Below are 24,534 nucleotides of genomic sequence, written 5' to 3'. Positions count from 1 at the left end.
GCCCATCTCTGTATTTAAACAGTAGTTTCTGTCCTGTCTTGTTATTTTTGTCTTACCTTACATTGGAAAAAATGTCAATATATTTCTCTTTTCAAGCTTCTCCAAACTTTTTCTTCAAAGTGATACTGTATATTGTTACATGTCTTGTGTCCAGATGAAGTACAAAGATTAACATTAACATTAGTTGATTCAGGGAATGAAGGGAAATTAATTGAAATTAATTGATTTGTGGCACACACGATCAGCCCTGTGATAGTCTGGCGACCTGTCCAGGGTGTCCAGCCTGTATAGGCTCCAGCCCCCCTGCGACCCCCAACAGGATATGGAAAATGATTGAATCTTTTTATAATTTATTAGTTGTGTCATGATATGCAGTATGCATTCACTACCCTCCCTCATGATAACATAGCGGTAGCTGTAACATATGCAGACACATGTGGGCTCACACATTCAGTCATATTCTCATGGTTTACCAACTGAAAATAATTATGCAGTCAGACCCAAACACTCACCCACGCGCACGCGCGCGCGCACACACACACACACACACACACACACACACACACACACACACACCTCTAAAATAGCCATGTCCAAGTGCACATTCCTGCAGTGGACTTGGGGGGGAAAGTTGATCCAGGAGAGTTGGGAAAGTGGGACCTCGCTGAGTGACGTCACCCCTCCTACTCACACATACACACACACCTCTCTCCCTCTCTCTCTCTCTCTCTCTCTCTCATTCTCCCGTTTTTCTCTGCCTGGGGTTTCAGTCCGTGCTCGGGTCTCGGCAGGGGGAGAGAGAAAAAGAAAGAGAGAGAGAGAGAGACAGACAGACAAACAGACAGACAGACAGAGAGTGAGGGAAGGAGAGACAGAAAGAGAGAGAGAGAGAGAGAGAGGGGAGCGAGAGCGAGAGCGAGAGCGAGGGGGCTGTGTGTCCCAGCCACACCGCACTCTTCAAACACAACCACAGTCTCGCCACGTTCAATCCAATGAAGATCTAACGAGCACCAAACAGACAGAGCCAAAACCAGAGAATATATCACACACACACGCCTCCACGTGCGTGTTTTTCGTCCTGTCGCCCCCCGAAGATCGTTAGCGCGTTGGTGACGGACAACTCGAGGAAAGACGCTGGGGGGGAAACAAGAAGAAGAACCTGAGGACGGATTTCTTTATTTCCCCGGGACTAGACTGTCATAACTGGATGTAAAACAAGAACTCTCTTTGTACAGAAAATAAAGGAGAGACTGAGTTTCAAACTGACCGCAAAATGGTGATAAGGTAAGTGTTTGGCGAGCCTGGGAGTTTGGAGATGATGACAGTCGGAACTGAAGTCGCTGCCGCAGTGATTTCAGGTGTGCGTAGAGCCTCGTGAAGTTGCTTCAAACATATCAGCTGTGAGCAGTTACACCTATTTAGCCTGGCGTTATTCTCCTAACGCACACAGGCTATGTGCTGGCTGGCGTGGTGACGGGTATAACCGTTTAAATCATGTGTCAATAATTGTTTTACGCAGAGTTTATTATTACGAACGCGCGCAACCTTGGATAGGCAGCGCTTTCCGAGCCACATAACAGTGTGTAAAACGCCCCGGACGGCATGAAATAGCAACATTAAATGGCTTATTTATCTGTTTTAATATGCATCTGCACATAAACTACATCCTTGAATGTGCAGGTGGAATATGTGTGTGATGGTGTGCCGTTTGTGGAGATTTGGCTTGTGACAAAATGTGTTTTATTCTACTAAATGATCCCCACACATTCATGTAAATATATTACACGGCTTTAATATTGCGTTTCGAGTTTGGCTGCAGATGATCTGATCAAAAATAACAAAAGCCGCCAGCTCAAATGTTATTTTAAGCCCACTGTCATGTAAATACAGTTCATTTAATGGACCCTTTTAGACTTGTGGAAGCCTTTCTCAGCGAGTAGATTGTGAAGAATTTTTCAAAGTGCATTCCTGCAACTCTCCAGAGATCTCTCATCTTATCCGTCTTATTTTTAGATCACTTTTTTTTTTATTATTATTATTTTATTTTCGCGGGGTTTAAAGTTGACTTTGCTTTTTAAAGAGCTCACATGTTTCAAAAAGCTGAGAAAAAAAAATAATCAGTGAGGCAGGCTCAGAGTCAGTCACGCAACATATTCTGTCAATCAGGTGAAAGTGAACCTTTATTTCCAGTAGAGCTGTGCACACACCACCTGTGCTCAGTGTGCCGGTTGGGCCACTAGGGGACTCATTCTCCTCAGCCAGTGAGGGGAATGCAGCACAGAGGCTACAAGCCATGAAGAAGGGATTTTAGGCATCATGTAGAAAACAGTCTTAAAAGAAATAGTCATTTACAAAGCTCATAAAATAACTGGCTGTGTATCAGTGAGCTTGTTGAAAATTCAGCATTTGTAATGTGCAATATGGAAGGAGGCATTATGGTGTAAAACAACCTGACCGTATGTGGTGTAATATATTGCTGTCTGTGCCAAATGAAAAGGCGGTGATTGAGGGTGGTGTGGGCTAGTGAGGTGTTCGAGGGGCCAGTAGGTGTGTGTGTGTTCAAGCATGCAAATGAGTGTGCATGTGTGTTTGCTCAAGCAATTCCCAGTATATAGCCAGTAAGCACTCTGGAAGAGCACTTCCCAGCGCCTCCACTGTCTTTCATGTTTTACAGTTCCCAGCTCAAACAATTAGCACTTGCCCAATTTTGACACGGCGCAATTAACGCTGTCACCACACACGTTCGATTTCCAATTTCGCTGGTGCGACAGCAGCACTCAAAAGAGGAGGCAAAATGGATATGCATTAAGGTGGCGCTCGCTTAAAGTGCTGCTGTCCAAAGTCGCTGAAGGGAGCGAAGTGTCTTAGTCATGGAAAAGCGGCACTGATGCGGCCATCTTCTCTCAAACCCTCGTCCTTTCCTCAGTGGCGTTTCTAAATCCTCCAAAATAGCATATAGCTTTTTGTGGGGGGGAAAAATGGTAAATTGTGAAAAGGTAATTCTATATTATAGTGTAAAGGAAATGAAAGGAGAAATGAGTCAAGCTTTCAGCTGTGTGCGTGCGTGTGTGTGCGTGTGTGTGAAGGGTACAAACAGTTCATGGCATGCAAGCCATTAAATTGAAAAATGATATAAGGCTTTAGAAAGTGCCTATAAGGGAGTTGGGCCATTTTTGCGTGCCTGCCGATGTACTTTTTTCTCCAGCTTTTTGTGCCTGAAGCACATTCGGAAATCATATCCCACATTTTTGACAGTGTCTGGAAGGGACACCGGGGTATTTTGAAGACTGAATGTTAGAGAAGTCAACAATGTCTTTCAGATGTCCTTTTTACTTGTACGACTTCTCGAATCTACACTGACCTGGCTAAGTGTTTTTTTAAGCGCTTCAACATATGCGCGTTAAATGTTAAGCTCAAAGATATGAGCTCTTTGACAGCAGTGAATTTAATGTAACTGAGGCATCCTGAAGGACTAAGGGAGCTTTCAACATTCCCTTATCCAAGTCCTTTTTCGGCACAAAGCCAAGCCCTCTTACAAACAAGTGTGCCTGCACCTCACAGTCCCATTGTCTTAGCACAGCCAAGTAGCTCTGACTCACTGGTTTATTTTCAAGTGCAGACAAAAAGAGTGAGAAAAAAGTTTGTATGTGTGTTTACGTGTGTGTGTGTGTGTGTGTGTGTGTGTGCCTATGCCTGTGTGTGTGTTAGAACTACTTCAGGAATTCCAAGGCCAGGGCCCCTATTACGAGTGTGGAATGAGAAATCAACACTTACATTACAAAAATGGATACGTAAACATAGAGGCCACAATTATCAGGCGCCGTGGTGTTGGAGCTGGAGGAGATGGAGTGCCAATAGGTCTGTTAGCAATCACCCCCCTCACTGCCTGCCCTCTGTAATCCAGTGGGTGTATTCTAGCTTATTTTGTGCCAGCAACAGCCCTTAACAACTACCCACTGACTGGCAGGCCGGCTGGCTAGCTGGCAGGGTGGGTGGTTGGCGGATGCAGGGGAAGTTTGACTGGTCGAGGTCATGTTGGAGAAAACAGGGCAGGAGGATAGTAAAGTGTGTGTCATAGCAGTGTTGGTATGTGTACTGTATATTGCATATGTGTATCTGTACATGGGCGTATGCATTCTGTATATCTTGCATTTTATTTTCCTCATGATCATCAACCGATGTGTGCGCCTGTGCGTCAGGGGCCTCCAGCCGAATGCGAACCCGCTTCACAGAGGCCGGCTTGATGCATTGTGACAAATGAGAAAGCAGTTTGATTTCGCACAACACTGAGCTGCACTCCAGCATAATGAAGTGATCATGACTTTACCCTTGGTTCACTTTGGCCCCGGTCCCGCTGTGTTTTTCCCCTCTATTCAATCGCTTCACTCACTTATTTACTTGGCAAGCATTTCCTCCCGTAACCTCTAGTACTGCATAACTAGCGTCAAGGGTGGGTTGCTTGATAAAAACCACCGCTACGGGGCATTGGTTTTACACATAGGGGAACGCTAGCAGTTTTTATTGATATTCAAGTTGCCACTGGGTTGGAATAATAAGAAGCCTATTTTCACGCCCAGGCAAAATCACCTCTACTGTCCATCACCCTGTCAGGGCAGAAAGCTGAGGCGTAAATATTATTTGGCAGTGGAGGGAGCACAGGGCTATCGCTGAGCTTGTTCTTTCCTATTTACTCCTATTCTTTGTGTTACTCTTGTTTTCTCTCTGTCCTCTCTCATGTTCTTCTCTCTTTCTCTGTGTCTCAGATGACTCTCATCAAAATCATGAGGAATCATGAAAAAAAAGTGTCCCGTTTCCCCATCCTTTCATCCTGATTTCACTACATGTTTCTCCCTCAGTGAAATTGACTTGTGTGTATTCTAACACGCAAAGCGTAGTGTCACTTCCAACATGGTTCAATTTAGTGTTGGGCACAACGCAGTTCGAACGCTTTGCCCAGAGGCTCTGCCTCCAGGCTTTGCGTTCAGGAGGGGTACCGATGTGTCAGAAACAGGGAGGACTGCCTTTTCACCGCAGCTGTCCTTTGCTTGCAGATTGGGTTTCAGGAGATATGATGGATGCCAAACGCCTGTAGCCAGTTGTGAAGACATGGAGGGGGAGGGAGTATGCTGGTATGGATTTGGATCGGGGTCAGTGGCACTGGCAGAGGATTGGAATTCTGCCCTTGACCTCCATTTTGGATCATTCCCCATCTAGCAACTAACAGCCTGTCACTATTAGCACTTTGAGAGAGTTAAAGCTAATTAGATGAAAACTGAAGAGCGAGTGAAAGCTAATAATTCTGGTTTCAAATATTGCCAGAATGAAAGTGATGGGGTATAAAAAGGTAGCTTGGTGTTATTTTTCGAGCATTCATCCTGATTGTGTTGCAACCCAAAACATTATTTCTTTTTATGCACTTCCCATTGTCTCATTTCCTCTTATCTTAATTTTTGGAAAGGCTGAGAGCAGAATCCACTGAGGTTCATTTGAATAACCGGCAGAATGAGGAAATAAAAGCTGGAGGAAGAAATAGAAGTGGCGGTTGGCTCTGTGCATTCATGTCACACAGCTTTATCAAATTATTCCACAATAGCAGCCACACAAGTGATGGAATTTCAATTAAAGTATGACAGTTTTAGAATTTGTTTCTGCTCGCAAGAGAGTTAGCAGGGGTTGCGTTTCATGGGTTGGGGGGCTGAGGGAGTGGACAGCGGGGAGGGTCTCCTGCAGAAGATATATTTCCCAGTCTATATTCTCTATCTTTCCACCTCCCTCCTCGCTCAGCCCCCCTCCATCTTCCATCAAAAGGGAATGACTTAGCTGAAACACTTTTGTTCAGAGGCACTCTGCGGTTAGAGCCTGGAGCCGGGCAAAAATGGGGTGTTATGATAAAGGTCTCTGCGACGAGAAGTCAAAAATGGAGCCTTTAGTTGATAGGCTCTTTCCAAGAACAATTACGCTACCTGCTGTGCCAAATAGAAGGGTTCAAGAGATAAGTGCAAGGGAGGGGTGCTCAGCTCAGGCTGGTGGCTAGCTCGTAAACTGGGAAAGAGCAACATATATATATGACCCTCTGGGACTGTAAACTGTTTCGGGGCTGAATTTGTAACACATGCAAGCTTGCAAACACTAGTGCACATGCACACACGCTTAATATGAGCAGACACACTCACACAGGGATGTGAAAGACTGTATACAAATGATAGATCCTGAGAACAGACAAAACACACTGTTTGTGACTGCTGCAGTTCTACATAAAATTATTTCCATAAAATAAACCTAAAATAAGACCTTACTTTTTTCTTAAATTAAGCTTAAGAACAATGGTGATTGAGATTTGTTGGCCATTTGCATTTCCCAGACTCCCACTGGAATTGGCAAAGACGAGAAAATTCCATTAAAAAGTGCAGTGACATTGCCACACAGCAATTTCACGAATGAGGAATGCATTTAATAGTGGATGGATTTTTCATAATTTGGAAGTGTTTCCCCAATCTGTGCCATAATTCTTGAAGTGACACGTGTTGTAATGGGATCCAGTGCCTCCAATCCGCTCAGAGAGTCTGGCACCCACATGTCCACAGGGAGATGTTTAAACGTATGGATCTCACGAGCAAAGCGAGAAACATTGTACAGAAAAAGGCAAGGTACTGGGGCTGACTAACATCAACCTTGTGTAAATATTGATTCTGTATTATTCCTCGTTTATCCTTCCCTTTTTTTGAATCCAAAGTTAAATTCCTGCATCACTGCAAGGTTAGGAGTCAATGTTTAAATTCTGTGTAACCCCAGCATTCTCTCTCTACTCAATCTGCAATTATAGCTAGCTGCTTTGAAGAAGCCAGGCGGAACTAAAATGACTTTTCATGTCCGGTATAATGACTGCCATTTGGAAGCGAACATGGAGAGAGAGGGGGAGAGAGAGATAGAGCAGCAGAGGAGAGAGTGAAAAGAGATGGAGGGAGAGGAAGAAGGAGGGAGAAAGGGGGACAATCAGTGGATGAAAATGGCTTAGGTCACCTCTGGTTCTGACCAGACGGCCCAAACCAGCCGCCTTTCCCTCTGTCATTCCTCTCAGATGAATCTACCACATTTTGGTCCTTTTCTTCCCTCCCTGTGCCGCTCACTGAAACTTTCACCCTGTTGTCCCTCCGTCTCCATCTTTCCTGCCATTGGTCTCCATTCATTTGCCATCAACGGAAGCTTAGCAGCTTTAAGGCGGATTACAAGATGAATTGCACGGAGCGAGACGCCGTATATTCTCTTTAGGGTGGGCCACTACTGCCAAAGGCCAGAGCTGAGCGCCGTCACCTGGGCTAGCAGCTGGCTATCTTTTACACTTCCCTCGCTAATGAGGCCAGACAGTTGGGGCTGAAGTTATAGCGCAGGCTGGATGCTGTGTTGGTAATCTATTATTTAGACTCTCGTGGGGAGGCTGGTCTCAAGAATTTCATGCATGCATTTTGCAAAGCAAATGGTAGCCCGGGGGGAATACAGAGCTCTGTGTGGGAAAAAAAATGAGCGAGTATTAGACATTAATGTGAGTTGCAGCGTTTCCTTGTCCTGCCTATTTCAAACCTGCCAAGACCTGAAAGGAAACTTTTAGGTATTTTGTCATTTTTTTTCTCATCATACTGGAACAGGAATGTTGCTCATACAGATGTGCTTCAGTGGTGCTAGCAATGCTGACAACTCCATCCGAAGCGTGAGCCTTCTTTGTCTTTTCCATTCAGTGTTTCTTCTCGTCTTCCTTCCTTCCTTTATTTCTTTCCTCGTCGTGATATTTTAGGGATGACAGATGAAGGTTGTGCTTGCGTCTTCAAACAGCCGACACAGAAGAACGGGTGTATCTTTCCGTTCCCTTTTCATGTATATTTTAGGAACTATTTCAGAGGGGTTTCGGAGAGTTGCATCACGCCGTTGGAGATAACACTACGCAGACGGGCCTTGTTTATATTTAGTCAGGCTAGAAAACTATGGCACATATGACCCCAACTATGTATTTATAGAATAATACCAGTGTTTAAATTTCCTTGGGTACCAGGGATTGCTCTGGCAGTTTATTAAAACACTCCTACTCACTCACATCGAGCATCCACACAGTAGAGAAACATTCTGACTACCAGTCATAAAATCAGCAAATAAGGCATCAGTATCCACTCACTTTTACAGCCCCATGAACCCATTTGGCAATTAACTATATTTGGACCTGTGTATACGCAAATCTACTGGGAGATGAGATGGCAACAGTTAAACATAGAAAGGCAGTTTTAGCCAGAGCTGTTAAGCAGACTTAGGTTACTCTTAAATGAAGTTCATGCAGAATGGCTCAAGATACCACAAATAGCTCAGAGTTAAAGATAGACATAAATAAGCTACACATACCAAACCCCATGAAGTCACTAAGTTATTTATGACTCAACATGTAAGGCAGATCCACATCATGATACTTTAATGAAGATATTTGCACAGGCGTGAAATAGGCCATGCGACGAAGAAAGTCATCAAGTCATGAGAGTTGCGGCAAGAAAAATTGGCCCTGTCGTGCTGTCACACCACAGTCACAGCTACATTATACCAGCCCAATGAGAGGTATTTCCAATCACACACCTCACATCCAGATACAAATTCTCCAGGTGCAGACTTTGGAGAATACTATCAGCCAGCCATGACATCCCCAAATCCTAGAGGGTAGAGTTAACTAGAAGTTCCGTGACCTCTAACACAGAGATTTTCCAGTAAATTTCTCACGCTATTCAAGAGAAGTCCATGTCAGGTGTAGGGCAGCGTAACCCAAGCTGCCACACTTAATCCTCCACCTACCCCTACCTTGTCCTTGCATGTGTTCTCCCGTCGATCTACCCTAAAGAAACATTCCAGGAGAGTTTTAGCATCGCTGTAACCGGACACCATCGTGCCTTATGTGTGTGTTTGACAGTGAGAAAGGGAGAGTTTGGACGTGAGAATTGGAATGCCTGGGTACGGCCTTCTCTTTTTTTTTCCTTCAATCTGTGAAAGTTGAACACAACATGCTACTTGGGTTACATGATGTCAGGTAACACATAAGCCTGGGATCAGGTCCCTTGGTAGAAAGGGCTAATATGAGGCTTGGATAAAAATTGGATGACATTAGAGCTTAGTAAGGTTTAAAGACTGACGGTACCAGTACCCTTAAAGTGATGCTGATACCAGTGGACCAATACCAGTGCAGGTACTTCATTTGATACTTTTGTTTTCTACCTCATTCGATACCCACCATTTGAATGGAAGCATTCAGTTGCGTATTATGCCACCATATGCCACAGGTGTGTAGTGTAGCCATATTTTGAATGTTTTGATGGCATCTTGGCACACTGAACTTCATCACACCACAAATTTTATGGGTTGTAGCTGCTGCAGAAGTGGGCCAATGACACGTTGTATTAAATCAAAGAATGCTTATGGTGATTGGCTATGAGCAAAATCATACAAATAGTCATTTTTTTTAGATCTGGGTATAAAAAGGCATTGAATGCGGGTGGCGTTTGACTGGAGAAGTTTGGATACTACTTGGTACTGGGTTATTTTGGTCAATACCCTAAAGGTATGGTGGAATTAGATGAGGGGTTTCGAGAGAAAAGGATGCTAACACACACATATACGCATGATTAGCGGGACTAGGAGTTGGGAAAGGCATAAATGAAAGTTGTAGAGTAAAAGGTAGAGACAAGGCAGCAAAACAATCAAGGGAAAGGTGGATGGACAAAAAACCCATTCTTCTATGGATTTAAACGCTAGCTATAAAGTAACTTTGATACACAAATGAATGATTCAAAGGCAACTCAGGGGAAAAATCTCCACGGAAACCTTCCCACCATGACTGTAGTTGAAACTGAGATTTAGATTGACTGTGAAATGGCTTACTAGCTTTAAGTGTCATCCATAGTTGATGGCTTGCCTCGGGTCTAGACGAGGAAAAAAGGCGTCAATTACAGCAGGTTTTATTTTAAAAGTATTAACTCAGAGAGAAAGCTAATATGCATTAAAAAAATACAGAATGTGTGGACGGATGGCAATTTAGCTGTTGATGTTGGCCGTCACACCTCAAGCTTTTAATACAGCAAGTGGATTTTCCTTTTGCCATAGCTGATTTCCATTCCTGTGACAGTCCAAGAGGAGTGTGTGTGCCTGTGTGTGTGTGTGTTTTACAGTGCTCTTTGTGTCACAGTCTATAGAAAGGTTCATTTGGTAGCCATGAAAACACATTACAATGCAGTCCCCCTCCTTCCCCTTCTTTCTGCTCTCTCCCCCATCTTCCCACCCTCTGCCGTTATTTGGAAACCTTCCCGACCGTCTATTGTGATAAGGAAAACACAAAGCTGTGAGGAGGATGTCCTGCGCTAGCTGCTAGCCATATTGTTGTCTTGCTCCTCCGCTTGGACTGCCAGCCTGCATAACACTGCACCAGGGAATTAACCTCTGCTGCTGTTTCTTTCATATTGTATAAATTGTTGCAACAGCCACTCCAACAGAGCCGCGAGGGGAAAAGTACTGTAAATGTTGCCAAATTACTGACAGCTTCTCTCTAGCCTAACTGCATAAATACACAGTGAATGTGATAAACAGCTCCGTCTCCCTTGCTTGTGGCTGCCTCCAGTGCAACCTTTACAGAAATAAAAGGGCATGACATTTTTTTAAAGACAAGTTAGTTGACGTGAAAGTGGGAAGTTAAATAAAGGAGAGTGTAGTTCAGTGAATGGGACATTACTACATTGTCACAGTTTGTGACCTTTCCCATTTGTTCTGACAAGCCAGGGTTTCTCTCTGTCAAAATGGCCTACGCTGTTTGTAAGCGATTCCTCCCTTCCTGTCCCGTCCCCCCCCACCCCTTCATATTTGCCATCTGCAGTGACTGCATGACGCCACAGCTTCTGTGTCATCAGTGACAACACTCTCACACACACAGGGACAAGACAAGAGAGAGAGTGGAGAGGAAGAAAGAGGGAGACAGAGGAGACAGTGAAAAAGAGAGCTCACTTCATCCTTTAATTGTGTCTCTGAGTGTCCCAGTGGACTTCATTACCCAGGCATCCTAAGAAATCTCACTTGTTTGCTCTTGGAAACATGTAAAAAGCGTTTGTAGTTCTTTTTATGTCTCTACAGCAGCATGAAGTGCTTCAGTTGGGCCAGTCAAAATTTCTCTGTAGCACAGATCGAGGCATATTTCAAGCAGACAGTAAAGCCAAGGATTTCTTTGCAGCAAGAAAGTTTTGATGATTATGTGCTGAGCTAATGGATCTGATGGCTGCCCTCAGCATGGCCTCTATGCCAATTTCTTTCACAGCAGCAGAATTGAAGGACATTCTCATTCAACTTTATATATTCAAATTTTGGCCAGTCGTTTGGTTTAACTATACATTTATTGAACAGTCTGACAAGAACCTCTGGCCATAGTTTAGTAGTGCTAATGGACTCTAAATGGCAGACTGGCTGATTCACTTGTGACCTGGTGTTGCTTTCATCGCAACTGTAAAAACAAGCCAACTGTTATGCAATAAAGTGCTGATGGGGAAAAAACTATTCATATTTTGTCAATAGAAAAGGCAATATAATATTACAGATTTTAAAATGTTCAAATATTCCGGGGTAGTGTCATTAGTCATTTCATTAACGGGCATGTTTGTGAAAATAACACCCTTTCTTTTACGATTTAAAGACAAATATTAGTGACGTGCTCAGCTTCCGTCGACCTTACCGGAGGATTGGAGGTAATTTTTGACTTCATTAAATCCGAGGCTAAAAATCTACAGCATCTCCACATAAAAACACAGCAGGAGAGGTGATTATCTTTGGAAATTAGCTCACTCATTTAGAGTTGTGTGGATGCAGATGCCTCCGTTCAATGGAAGCCTATTATTCCAAACGACTCTCATTAAGCCATAGTGAAATAAGGCAAGCTGTGGAAGCAGTGAAATAAAATCTTTAGACTGGCTGTGCAGAACTCGGCAGCGGTGAGCTACGCTGTCTTCATTAAGAGCTCTGACGTCAGGAGTGAAATGCAGAAAATGACTTGGTGTAAAAGAAAAATTGTATGCAGCTGATTTCTACCTCTTCAGCCCAATAGGAGGTTATTTAGTGTTTGTGCTCCGAGCCGAGGGAACCGACAATACAGTCTGAGCTTGATGAGTGAGTTTACCTAATACTGAGGAGCGTGACTCACAGCTGATGTATAATTTCTGTCTTTCAATGTAGACCTGCTGATCAGAAGCTCTTTGAATAACATTCATACCAAACCACTTTCCTGATTAGTCAAGCTGTGCTTTGCTCACTTCCATATGACACGACAGGAATCACATGCTTACCATGGCCTGTGATACTGGTTCCCACAGACCAATGAGAACAGCCAGTAGCTGTCTCCCTCCAGCAAACACGTGTCTGCCACTGCTCAAGTCCCTTCCAGGTAGGCATCATCACAAAAAAGCAAAAGGCTCTGTAATGTCTTAGTTAAGTGCCGCTTGTAGTCTGCTAACAGCATAGATCGGAGCGGAAAGTGTCATCGACCTCCTCTCCTTCCCAATAACCACCTTTTTTTTTCTCTACACAGCACAAGACGTGCATTAGGAGCCAATTTAGACCAGTCTGCCATTCATCCATTTACTCAGTCAATCCCTATGTACCAGTGCACACATGGATTTATGGCGCTTTGTAGGCAATATTTGAGATCTTGAGTTTATTGAGTGGCGTGTAATTAAAATAAAAGTAATTAACAGTTCCATTACTGCAACAATTCAACTTGATTATCTTGTTTTTTTTTCCAACACCTTTGATGAAACAGCCACAACTGTTGCCTGGGTCACAAAGCTAGGTCTGTTTAGGTTCACATCCAAAGCAGGTTTAACGCGGGTCACTGTGTTCGTCTGAAAGGGGTGTTAGTATTGCTCACACAAAACTTTGCAGCTGCAGTCGAAAAAAAAGATATTTGCATGTGCTAAACCTGTAAAAAGTGATGGTAATACAAACTTTTTCTTTATAAAACTAGGGGATAATTCATATATTAATAAGTAATTAAGTTGGTTTGATCTGCTCCTGCTGCTGTCAGTGGCTATACTGACAAACGCTGCAGTTACTCTGATTATTTCAGGACTGTAGTAGCTTATATGACAGGATAAACCAATGCTGCATAACTAAGCACCATGGGACCGTGCAGCATCTGGAATTATTTTTCCCCAGGATCCATTTCAAGTGTTTAACACCAGGGGAGCGCAGTCAGAGGAACGAGGGAGAGAGGGAGATTAGATGGACTCTTGTCAAATGAGGAAAAATACTGATGGGTCTCACGGTTCCCTGTGGTCTCAACAACACAGCAGGTGTCCTTCATTTGCATCTCCCATGAGCTTACCTCCTCCCTCTCCCGTTTCCGTTTATTTATGACAATGGCCGCAGGTGGAAATCAGATGACTGTCAAATCGGCCTAATGTTGAACAAGGTTCTATAACATATGCTGGCACACACACTCGCACACACAAACCCAACAGGCAGAGTCTGTTTTTAGAGTGTTTGCCAGTTTATTACTGCTCTATGATAACCTCCGCCGGTAGATTCATGTGCCGTTTGGCTGGGGCCCTAAACATCAGTAGCCTGTATGAAGTGATGGAATGTACACATTAAAATTCGATCTCCTGCATCAGTACATCCAGTGCTGGTCAGGACGGCAACTATAAATTGCTGGCCATTATTTTCGATTAACCACACTGACACCATGGCCCATCACATTTCTTCCCATTTTTACCCCCTGTCACAGTAGCGCCATATTTCCAGCGCTGTTTCATTTTAGATTGTCCCGAAGCGTGATAACACAGACCAGCAAACCTCGGGACACAAGCCACCGGGTGATCTTATTAATGGCAGAGCTGCGATAACAGTAGTCGTCCACGTCCTCAGTCGGTATCTCGATCTTCAGGCACATCCTTTCCAGGGCCTGAAGAGCAGAAGCGTCATAGCGGGTGCAAAGGGGCGATGCCTTGACAGTTTATCATTGATATGTTGGGAAAGTTTAATTCCCTGCATCCCCAGTACAGCAAGAAGGATTCCCTAAACAGTGGTTCAAAGGAAGATACAAAATGGCCGTCTCCGGTCGCAAACGCAAGGTTAACTTCCAAGTAAAAGATGTAAACTGTCCTGAAACAGAACTGCATCAGTGAAGGTTGGAACATTCTAGAAACCTTAGTGGTGGGGACATGATTGCAAAATAAGTAAAGGGAAAATGAAATAACCTTCACATATTTATAGACCCTATATGTTTATATAAATGTAGGCAGTATGCATGTTAATTTTAATGTGCCAGATTTGACAACCTTGAAAGCTTCACATCCTATTAAAAATAATATGCGGATGGAATGGAAACAGATATGGTCAGCTGCCAGCGAACATCAGGGACAGCAGATGCACAACACAAGAGGAGCAGATATATGACACTATATGACTATCAATTGCTCATTCTCTAAAATAATGGCCAGCGTCCCAAACCCAGGAATAACTGCCAGAATTTCAGTGTTATCAGAATTATAGTCATTCCATTACCCTCATTGTTAAGCCATTACATTATGCACATTCATGTACCTGTCTATTTTTAGGTTTAAATATAGCTAGGGACAGCTGATATTAAAATCACTGAAATGGCTTGGAGCCAGTGCTCATTTGGAAAACAATGAGTTCAAAAGGGCAAAAGAATAAAGCGAATCCATGAAAGCAATCTGACTGCTAAGCTCTTATTTTGACAGAAACAGATTGTTGTGTCTGAGCGGAAAGTCCTTCTCTTCGTTCTTAATGAGTTTATTGATAATCAATATCCTTCTCTCGTCCACCGGCATGTGTGACACTGAGGCTGTGACCCCAGAGGGACCCTTAGATGGTGGAGTTGAGTGGGTCAGTGACAATTGGTAGTCACTTGTTCATGCTTATGCAGACAGGAAGGCCCCAGTAGGTGAGATGAAGGCAGGTGAGGAATGAAGCTGGATCTTGGTGCCCGTTGCTGCGGTTTTTACTGTAACTGGGAGGCATAATGTTTCTCTTCACTTCAAGAAAAGGAAATTGCTTTTCTTATTTTGTCCTCTCGAATCTTATTTTTTCTCAAGACGTTACATCTCTTATACATTCTGCAGCCCATGCTAACTGCTTTGGCTTGTGACCAATTCTCTTTGAAAGCAGACCTCCTCAAAGAGCTGGGTCTGCGGCCCTGTCAAATACTGCACAAAATGCTAGTTTGCCTGTCATTCAAAACTTCATCGCGGAACCTCTCTCCCAGTGATTCTGTTAGCATCCTGCTGACATGGGCGCTTATTTTTTTTGGGTAGTGTTTTTTTTTTTCCAGGAAGATGGGGCCTGGCCTCCCGTTGGGGGTCAGAGCAGTTGACCCTTCCCTGGCGAGCTCTCAGTCTGCCGGCGATGATTTTATTCAGCCCCACTCAGTAGAACAGCGGGGTGTGACCCGGGTCGATGTGGCACTGCCAAGGCTGATTCCATTGAGAAACCCAAGGCCCTTTGAGAGGCGCTGATCAAGGGTGCCGGATGTTTTTCATTCACACTGTTGAGCCTCTATATATTCAAAAGTCAAATCAGTCTGCTAAGTTTGGGTTTGTTTTTTCTCTTCTGGAAACATGTGATTCAATGGAGCTGGCAGGGTGCAATGGAGCCTTGCTATTCCTAAAAGAGATATCATCTTCCTACTATGGCTCATGTCAAAAACGCTGTGCATGCAGATCATTTAAGATCCACATTTTTGTTATTATTTAGTCTGATACAACGCAGAACAAAGGAGGGACAGAAGGGGATATCTTGCAAGTGAAAAACAATTTGGCCAGGTGCCAGACTCAAGTCAAGCATGTGAGCTCAATAAAGCACACTGTATCGATTTGCGAGTTATTCATTATTTGTTTTGGATGTAGAGAAAGTTCTTTGGAAAATGATTTTGGTGTGCAGTTCAGACTCTGAAATAAATGGTTTGACAGATCGTCAATGACCACAGAATATCATAGTAAATGGCCTGATATTGATTTATTTCCCAATGCCCCCTTCTCTTCTCATGAGCAGTTATGCTTAAAGCAAGACCAAGCACTCTCCTGAGTATTGGATTTTTGTCCACCCTGCTTTCAAATGTGAAAATGAGGATTTATTTTGTCCTCCTGCTTGAGTGATGCTTATAAGAGAGCATGGATTGGACTAGATGAATGGAGATGGAGAAAGGATATACATCACACCGCACTTAATATCTCCCATGACAACAAACAGCCTTGCCGGTGGTAATACGCAAGCATCTAGACCCTCAAAATGCAAAAATGGCAGCTTTGTTTACTGCATTCAAAATAAATGGCCGAGGCCCCGCTGTCACTCACAGATGGCACTTCCTTTGAGAAAAAAAAAATTGCCGAGCCAGTGACTCGAAATAATGCGTTGGCATGGCGGCAGCCATTTTGCACAACCTCCGGAGGCACTGATCGTCACAGAGAGGCGTTGGCATTGTCTTGGCACCGGCCCGACCCCAGGCTCGGAGTAGTAACTGATAGCCAAGCTGGAGCTTGTCAGGCCTGACGCTTATCACTTTTGACATCTGTCCACGCCATCTCTCTTCCCTCGTCTGTAGCCGGCCCCAGAACACTGACCTTGGGATCTCTTTCTCTGTTACTCCACTGCCCCGGACCGCCCTCCCCCTCCCCCTATGTCCTCATTTGGCACTGCTTCTGTGTGTGTTGTTTTGAGGCTATCATTTACCCTTTTAGACCTTGCTTTGTGGTCAGACATGACTTGCAAGCTGATGTTCAAGCACTGACAAGCCCCCTGCCTTATTTGGATTCCTGCTTCTGTGCAATGCTGAGTAGATGTAGGCAATGTCTATTATTGTTATCATATCTTGTCTCATAAGTATGGGCAATAGTTTGTTTATTAAAGATTGATTTATGTAAGATATATATTTCACAATTATGTCCTTAGAGAGATCTGATAACAGAGATGTTGTGCAAGTATAAAAAGGAAAAAAAAGAAAAGGGGGTTTATTTTTAAAGATAATTATGTAAACCGTGGTTTAACTCAGTACTGATTTCTTCCTGCAGATGGTATGAGTTTTTTATACTGCTGTTTTATGTGCTTGCGCCAACAAGACAAAAGAAAAAAAGGAGGAAAAAAAAGACAAGCTGCCACACACAGCCCAGTGTTGACAGGCTGGCAGGAAATGTCTGACAAGATGTGTTGTGAGGGAGTACTGCTGCCGCCGGAGTGCCGTGTTGCTGTTCGACAGCCTAAAGAAAGGGTCAGTGTGGCAAGCACATCCAGACACACATATGTCCATATGGCACCCAGAGTCAATTTCTGTTACGGCTGACAAGAAAAATATGTTGATCAGCTTTTACATACGTTGAGAGCCTACCAATTCAGAAGCTAATTATTTCATGCTCCTTTCTCTCTATGAGAACCGACACAAACCCCCCCATTTTAGCGCGTCAAGGGTGGTCTCGTTAGTTTGTGTGTTTTCACTAAGCAGCTGAGATATTAAAAGAGCTAGTTAGACTCCCACACTGCTTGCAATCACAGATCATTTTTTTGCTGAATAGTTTTTTGCCTCTGAGTCACCACTCTAATCAAAAATCCACAAATCAGTTGCATTTACAGCAGAGTGTATTGCATTTTCCCCGAGTTGCATTGCACATCCTTTTACATTATGCTACTGTGACTCATCTGCAGCCCTCACCCCTGGCCTCCCTTATGAGGTAATTAAGCCCCTGGTTGTTTGTTTAGCTGTCTGCATGTGTGTCCTGTATAAAACACAGGGGGGGCATATGTTCTTCCTACCATAAACCCATTGAAACAGCGGGACATGAGTGGTGAGGAGGGGTCGACTCTGCATGTGTGTGTGAGTGTGTGCTCTAATTAGGCAGGCAGAAGTGTATTAGCCTCACTGGGCAACAGCCAGCTGGGAGCATCTGGAGTCGTCTTTCATACTCACCAACTTCCCCACTGCACACATATTCGTCCACGCGCGCACACACGCGCAAAATTAGAAAAGATATCTATGGAACAGCAGTGTGATAAGAGAGCGTAGGTCAGGCATGACGGGTCATATGCGCAGCTATTTAAGTCTGCCACATTTTAAGCCTCACATCACAGCCCCCACCCTTGCCCCGTCTGGAGTCCTTGTTTTAGAGTAACGGTGCCACTCTCACGTCTCTCTCGAGACTGGAATGCCAACAGCAGAGAGGGGAGGACCTCATCCATTCCCAACAGTCTCTGCACTCCTAAAGACGCATCAAAGCTGTCTCAAAGGACCAAAAGAATGTAGTTTTCAAAGCGGAGCCAATATCTAAAGAAATCCTCACAGCCTCTTGCAATCACTCTGCTTTCTGTGTTTGGTTTTATTAATGGTAGATGAGATGGTTATTTTTGCTTTTTTTATGGTCAGCATTTTGATTATTTATCCTTTTAAACCCACTTCTTCTCTGTCCCAAAAAAACTTTAGTAGTTCTGCTATACCAACAGTAGAGCTTTCTCAATGACATACTTCAGCTGCTCCCACTCACTGCATTCCCTCTAACGTCCAAGTCTGGGTCCTGCGTAGGTGCACACTCACCGCTCTACAAGATACATCACTTCCTGTGTATCAGTTAAATATATTAAAAGAAATACTGCTGTCACACAGTGTAGAGGGGGAAGAAATAACAGATACTGAGCTGGCACTCTCAGTATTTCTCCTGTACAGAGAGCTCAGTGAGCCAGCTGAAATAGTGTTTCTCTGTGCTATTGATTAGCTGGTTAGGCCATGAAAAGCTAGGGACAAGACAGCCACTGAGCTCCCTTCCTCTGGCTTAGCGCTGCATGCTAGTACGTCTGCGCTCTCACTTTTCTCTCTCGCTCCCACTTTTATGCCCCTTTTTTCCCATTTATTCCAATCCTCTCTGTGTACTGTATTTGTCGCTCTCATTCTTGTGCTATTCTTGTGTGTTTTACTATTCCGCTCACAGAGAAAAAGCCCCAGCAAGCCGCTTGCAGAGTTAGATCACAGGAACCCAGCTGTTCACAGTCAAGGGCCGCTTCTTTTATTAGCCGTCAGTAGGCCGACCTGGTAGGGCAGCGAGAGGGAGAAAGAGTGGGTGGTGGGAGGAGGAGCGCAAGGGCAGAGGGGGGCACAGATTTCCCAGCTGTTAGTCCACAAGCTCTGCCCCCCTGTCAGAGATGAAGTAGATCAGCTGAAACGCGAACACATACACAGAGGCGAGACAAGACAGCTGACAGTAGATGGATTGAGATGGTCCTTCTCAAGGGTGATAGTAGTTGCACACGGACTACAAAACTCTTTACGTTTTTTGTGGGCTAGGGGCTGTAAAGTTTTGCACACTGCACCACTGGAATGTACAGTGGGATAAAGCACAAGCCAGCAGGCGTGCAATGCCTTAATACCCCTACAAATCCCCCACTCCTGCCTCGAGTCCCTTTTATTTTTCCCTACCATCTCACAAACCCATGCCGCCTTTCAGTCTGTGGAGGACTGTTTTACTAGTGAGCCAGTTGTCTGGAGGGACACAAAGGACCTGAGTGTAAAATTATATTTCTAGCTATATAACCAGACCTCCATTGTGCCATTTTTACGATATTATTTTCATTAAGATTGCAGGGTTGGTTTTCTGTCTTTGTTGTGCCTCCCCTCTATCTGCTTCAATTCTAACCACAGTGGAAACAAAACCACTCAAAAGAAGTGGCAGTGATGAGAGCAGCACAGAGTGCTCCCATTTTGTATGATTAAATTTACTGTGACAAGCAAGCATGCTGTGTTTTGGCAAAACATGTTGCAGCGGGAACCCAGAAACTTCACGATTTCTGGGAGAAAAAAAAAAAAAAAAGCACCCCACATGAGGTGTTCAAAAGACTGGACTTGAGATTTGAGAAAGGGTCTTCGGCAAGCCTTCGCCTAAAGTCCCTCTTGCGCTCAAAGTACTCGAGATGTCTGTATTGTATTTGCATATTTATGAGAAATGGGTGTCACAGTGATTAAGTTAACTGGGAGCCAGTTCTGCAGAGTGTGGATAATGAAATCATATAAAATGTGAAAGTCAAAGGACATTTTCTTAAAACATATCTCTTTCAACCTTGTGGCGGGGCTCGTGAAGTTTGGTTAGGAATTTGGCTTCAGCAAGATGGGTGGATATGATTCGTGTCAAAAGATGGTCCAGCAGCTGCTATGACTGTTGGGAGATGGTAAAAATCCCCACGATATAGTAGACCTTTTCATTCTAGAAGTGGACAATCATCTGAACTCCATGCACAGGATTATTTTAGCTTAAAGGAGCAGTGTATAAGATTTTGTGGCATCTAGCGGTGAAAATTGGAGATTGCAACCAGCTGAAACTTCTCCTGTGAGCCAAGCATGAACTCCCGGTTAGGATTCCTGATGAGGTTTCTACCGGGCGCCAGTTACCTGCAGGGGTATTTTTTTTTTTCCATAGTAAACAGGCTGGGTAATTTAATCCGGTAAAAACACTAAATAAAGAATTTCACATTAAAAACCTGTTTTTCCAACGCTGCCTACTCATCTTGGTGGGCTGCTAACTACAGTGGCTGAACACAAGAACGTGAATGGCCCTATCTAGAGCCAGTGTTTGGTTTGTCCATTCTGGGCTACTGTAGAAACATGGTGGTACACCACGGCAAACTCAGTGGACGAGGACCCACTCCCTATGTAGATATAAATTGCTCATTATAAGGTAACAAAAACCTGACTATTCTTATTTTCAGGTGATAATTCACTCAGGAAAACATACTTATTGTGTTATATTTCATATCTGCTAAATCTCCCCATGAAGCCTACACAATGGACATTTTAAAAGAAATATTAAAAAAAAAAAAAAAAAACGAAGATAAATCTGGAGCATCAGCACTCAGAAAAGACATTTTCACCCCACATTCATGTCGTGTTTAATAAACATGGAACCAATATGGACTTCATTACTAAGTGCTCAAGACCAACGTAGCTCAGTGGCCCCAGACAAGTAATTAGAGTTCACACTGAGACCTGACTCTAAAATATAGTCATTATCCCAGCAAAAAATACAACCTTTCCAGGTCACATCACTTTGTTTGCAGCAGTAAAACAAGTTTATTTCTGCATTGAGCCACCATTATAGTAGCCCCAATCCACTTGCCAGCATTTTATGGAGCACAGAGTGATTGGGGGCGACTGAGAGATTCAATAAAAAAGTGGTAACACAATTGGCTCAACACAAGGTAACCACACGAGAGTGACAATTTTTGTGTGGAATTTGTGCTCGATTATAGTATCATTTTATACACCAGTGTATGCCATGCGTGTGCACAATAGTTTTCATCACCCGAATTTAACAAGCGCCTCCTGAGTGAAGCCCCAAACGAGGGCACCAAATTCTTTACAGCCCCCTTAAGAGCTAATCAGCCATCTTGCAATGAAACACTAGAGTTTATATTGGGCCTCCTTACACAATAGTCCCTGTGTACGCTTGTTGTTGAGCTCAAAGGTCTTGGCAAGGATGAAGCTCATCCTGTTGCTGTCTTGTTGATTACACAATGTAGACAGGAGGAGGGGGAAAAAAGGCCAGAATTTGAAAGGACAAAAATTAGGTCCAAAGTATTTTTGGTGACTGCGGGCTGGACTGTGGACAGAAGTTTCTCACAACAATGAGAAAATGTCCCTCGAAAAAATTGCCCTTGGAATGTGAGATCAGCCGTGAATTTTCAATCAACTCCACTTTCCTCCTGCTAGACTTCTGAATCAGCAAAACATCTTGTAAATATGATGTCTAACCACTTCTCAGGGATGCAGTTTGCAGTGCTCCATTGGATTGCATCTGTTTTCTGTTGAAAATGTATGATGAGGACAAACATTCTTGTCCATGCCAGTGTTAGTTAAGCTTAAATTAAACTGTTGTAATGTTGAGTGGTTTTGTTTTGGGTTTGACTGCTTTCCCATAATGTTGGTGCACTGATAATTACATCATGAATCTAGTCAACGACAGGTCTTCTAAATTTCTCATAATGGAGATTTACAGAACGTGCAACAGATTTTTCCATATATCAGCGTCTGAGCAGATGTTACTATAGGTGATAAAAAAGATATAATGCTACTTAAGCATTTGGTGACTCAATAATGACTCATACTGAGCGTTAAACATTTTTAGTCGTCTTTTTGGACCAAACCCAATAAAGTGCTTTCCCCTGTTTTTCCCAAGAGGCACCACTTGAATGAGGATACGTGGGAGGATCCTGCTCAAACTGACTTTCAGCATGAGACACAGGCTGCACTTTCAAAGACTATACACTTCATCAAACACACCAGTGAAGGGTAAGGGGAGAATTACCCCACTCACATATACTCAACACTAGTGGCACCATTGCCAATTTATCACACGTAATTTCCTCAGCTTTTGACCTTTGACCCCATCCCTAGGGCTGTGATTGTATTAAGGGCAACCTGCCACCGTCTGAACTGTCTGTCTGAAGCCTCCCCTGAGGGACACGGCGATGTTTGCAGGAGAAATATGCTGCTTAAGCCACTGATGGTGAATCCACCCTTGTGCCCAGCATGTGTTTCTGTGTCTGTGTGTACGTCTATCATTGTCTCCACAGCCCTCTAGTGTTTTATGCATGCTGCTCATTAGCCAGACAATGGCCACTTACGATGAAATGCCGCTTAGGGCAATATGTCAGCAAACCCTTGGGATGAAAGAGGGGGGGGGGGCGGCAGTAGAAAGCAGTGTGCTTGGAAAGAAAGAGGAGTCTGGAGCAAAAGGAAAGAGAGGTGAATGTGAGAAGAATGACAGGGAGAGTCTATGGACCGCTTGAGAACAAAAGAGAATGTGTGCAACAAATGGGGAGGGGTTTTACGCGTTTTTCATTATAACAATCCCCGAATAAAGAATCAGCAAGACCTCAATTCAACCCAGCAGCGTGCCTTCCCGAACAGTGACATTACAAGTGAGCCCAATGAGTCAGACTGCCCTGACCTCTTGTGCTTGCGAGACCTAGAACAAGCCGCTGCTCCATGCATGCACCAGCCGCACCGCTGCAGCCCTGACTGAGGCACTAGCTCCATCCAGTGTATGCTGGCTCCCCTCCCCTTACATCACCGCGTCTGGAGGCGGAAGGTGGGGAGGGGTACAAGATTAATGATGGTGCTAACCGCGTATTTATCATCCGGCTGGAGAGTAATGCGACACCTTTCTAATCTGAATATATTTCATTGGGCTGTTATGGCACTCAGCCCTGGGCCCCATGTATGTGTGAGTGCGTGTGTGTGCCTGCACTTGTGTGCGATGCTGGAAGTGTATTTGAATGTTAATCATATCTGCATAAGTTTGTGCGCGGGAATACGTGTGCTTGTAAAGGCATGTGAGTACTGCGATACCAACCGGCCGCCATAAACGCTCACGCTATCTACCCTGGCAAAACGGCCCTGTGGTAATTAGATAAAGATGAAGTTCCTCTTTCCAGCACGTTGGGGCCACGCTCCCCAAGATCCCCTCTTCTGATTCCCAGCTGCCTTATCAGGTGAACACCCTTTCTTCCATCCTCCTCTCCAGCTCTCCCTCTCATTCTCCTGCTACTCCTTTTTGGCACTCAGCAGAAATCAAGATGGATGTCTCCTCAACTGAGATGGGGAGATAGGGAACGCGCAAGGCCAAGATGGGACCTGATAGGGCCCACATTGGGCTGCCGCCCGTTAGATTGGCTCCACTGTCACCACTGCTGCCAGAACTGTGGAGGAACTTTGGAGTAGAAACTACCTGGTTGAGAGGATTATTCTGCCGTGGGTGTTTTCAGACAGGGAGCAGATGGTTGGTCCACACTTGGGCATGGAAAGACCACACACAAATGTGACATTATGCAATAATTTGGCTTTCTTACGTTATGTCATATTTACTGTTACCCTATCATCCATGAATATGGTAGAGTCTCAATAGAGGGCAGCAGCTCAGAGTGTGAAATCTGTTCTGCATATATTTTCTAAATCTATTCTGGTGTTTGGTCCTACATATGGGGTCAAAACGTGGTCATGCATTTGAACCAAGACAGCATAAACATAAGATGTAGAACTGGTCATGGGGAAAAATGGATTTGCAAAATCCAGTGGCAACATAGAACATTTGAACAAACACTGGCCTCATCAATAATTAAATGTCTAAGCCCATAGCTAATTACAGTCATTCACACGGTACAGCCTCAGCCTTAAGACAGTCTTTGTACTCACAGGCATCTCAATCTCAGGCATTCACAGTATCGAGCATACAGGCTTACATTCTAGTCAACAATCAGCGGTGACAAGGCTGTCGAAATTTTATGCTGGAAGGGAGTGCACACATGGGCACGCTTTCTCACACAAAGAGGTTTTCTCTCGGAGATTATGTGTCTTGCTTTCTTGTGTACCCTTTGCCAATCTGCCATTTATGCAAGTGAATGTATTTCAGACTGCAAAGCTTATTGCGCGCTTCATTGTTCAAGTTCATTGTGAGGCAACAAAGGGAGAGAGGGAGTTAGACGATGATT

General features: G+C 44.0%; 1 protein-coding gene across 13 annotated transcripts in view; it reads left to right on the top strand.

The window, feature by feature from the left end:
- The window catches only part of LOC126404725 (receptor-type tyrosine-protein phosphatase delta-like), a 427,878-nt gene that overhangs the window by 284,023 nt on the left and 119,321 nt on the right, over positions 1–24,534 (top strand). For 9 of the 13 annotated variants that reach the window (XM_050068116.1, XM_050068110.1, XM_050068117.1 and 6 more), the window contains exon 1: positions 775–1,284. The exons of 1 other annotated variant lie outside the window; for it this stretch is intronic. The gene's annotated coding sequence lies outside the window, so the exon portion shown is untranslated. Of the gene's footprint in view, positions 1–774; positions 1,285–24,534 lie in introns of those variants that run through there. 3 more of the 13 variants (XM_050068118.1, XM_050068114.1, XM_050068115.1) reach the window with 1 other exon arrangement.

The sequence above is a fragment of the Epinephelus moara genome, chromosome 17, assembly GCF_006386435.1.
Source record: "Epinephelus moara isolate mb chromosome 17, YSFRI_EMoa_1.0, whole genome shotgun sequence".
Taxonomy (NCBI): Eukaryota; Metazoa; Chordata; class Actinopteri; order Perciformes; family Serranidae; genus Epinephelus; species Epinephelus moara.
Note: the sequence above shows the minus strand (reverse complement) of the source record. Positions and strands in the feature narration are given on the sequence as shown.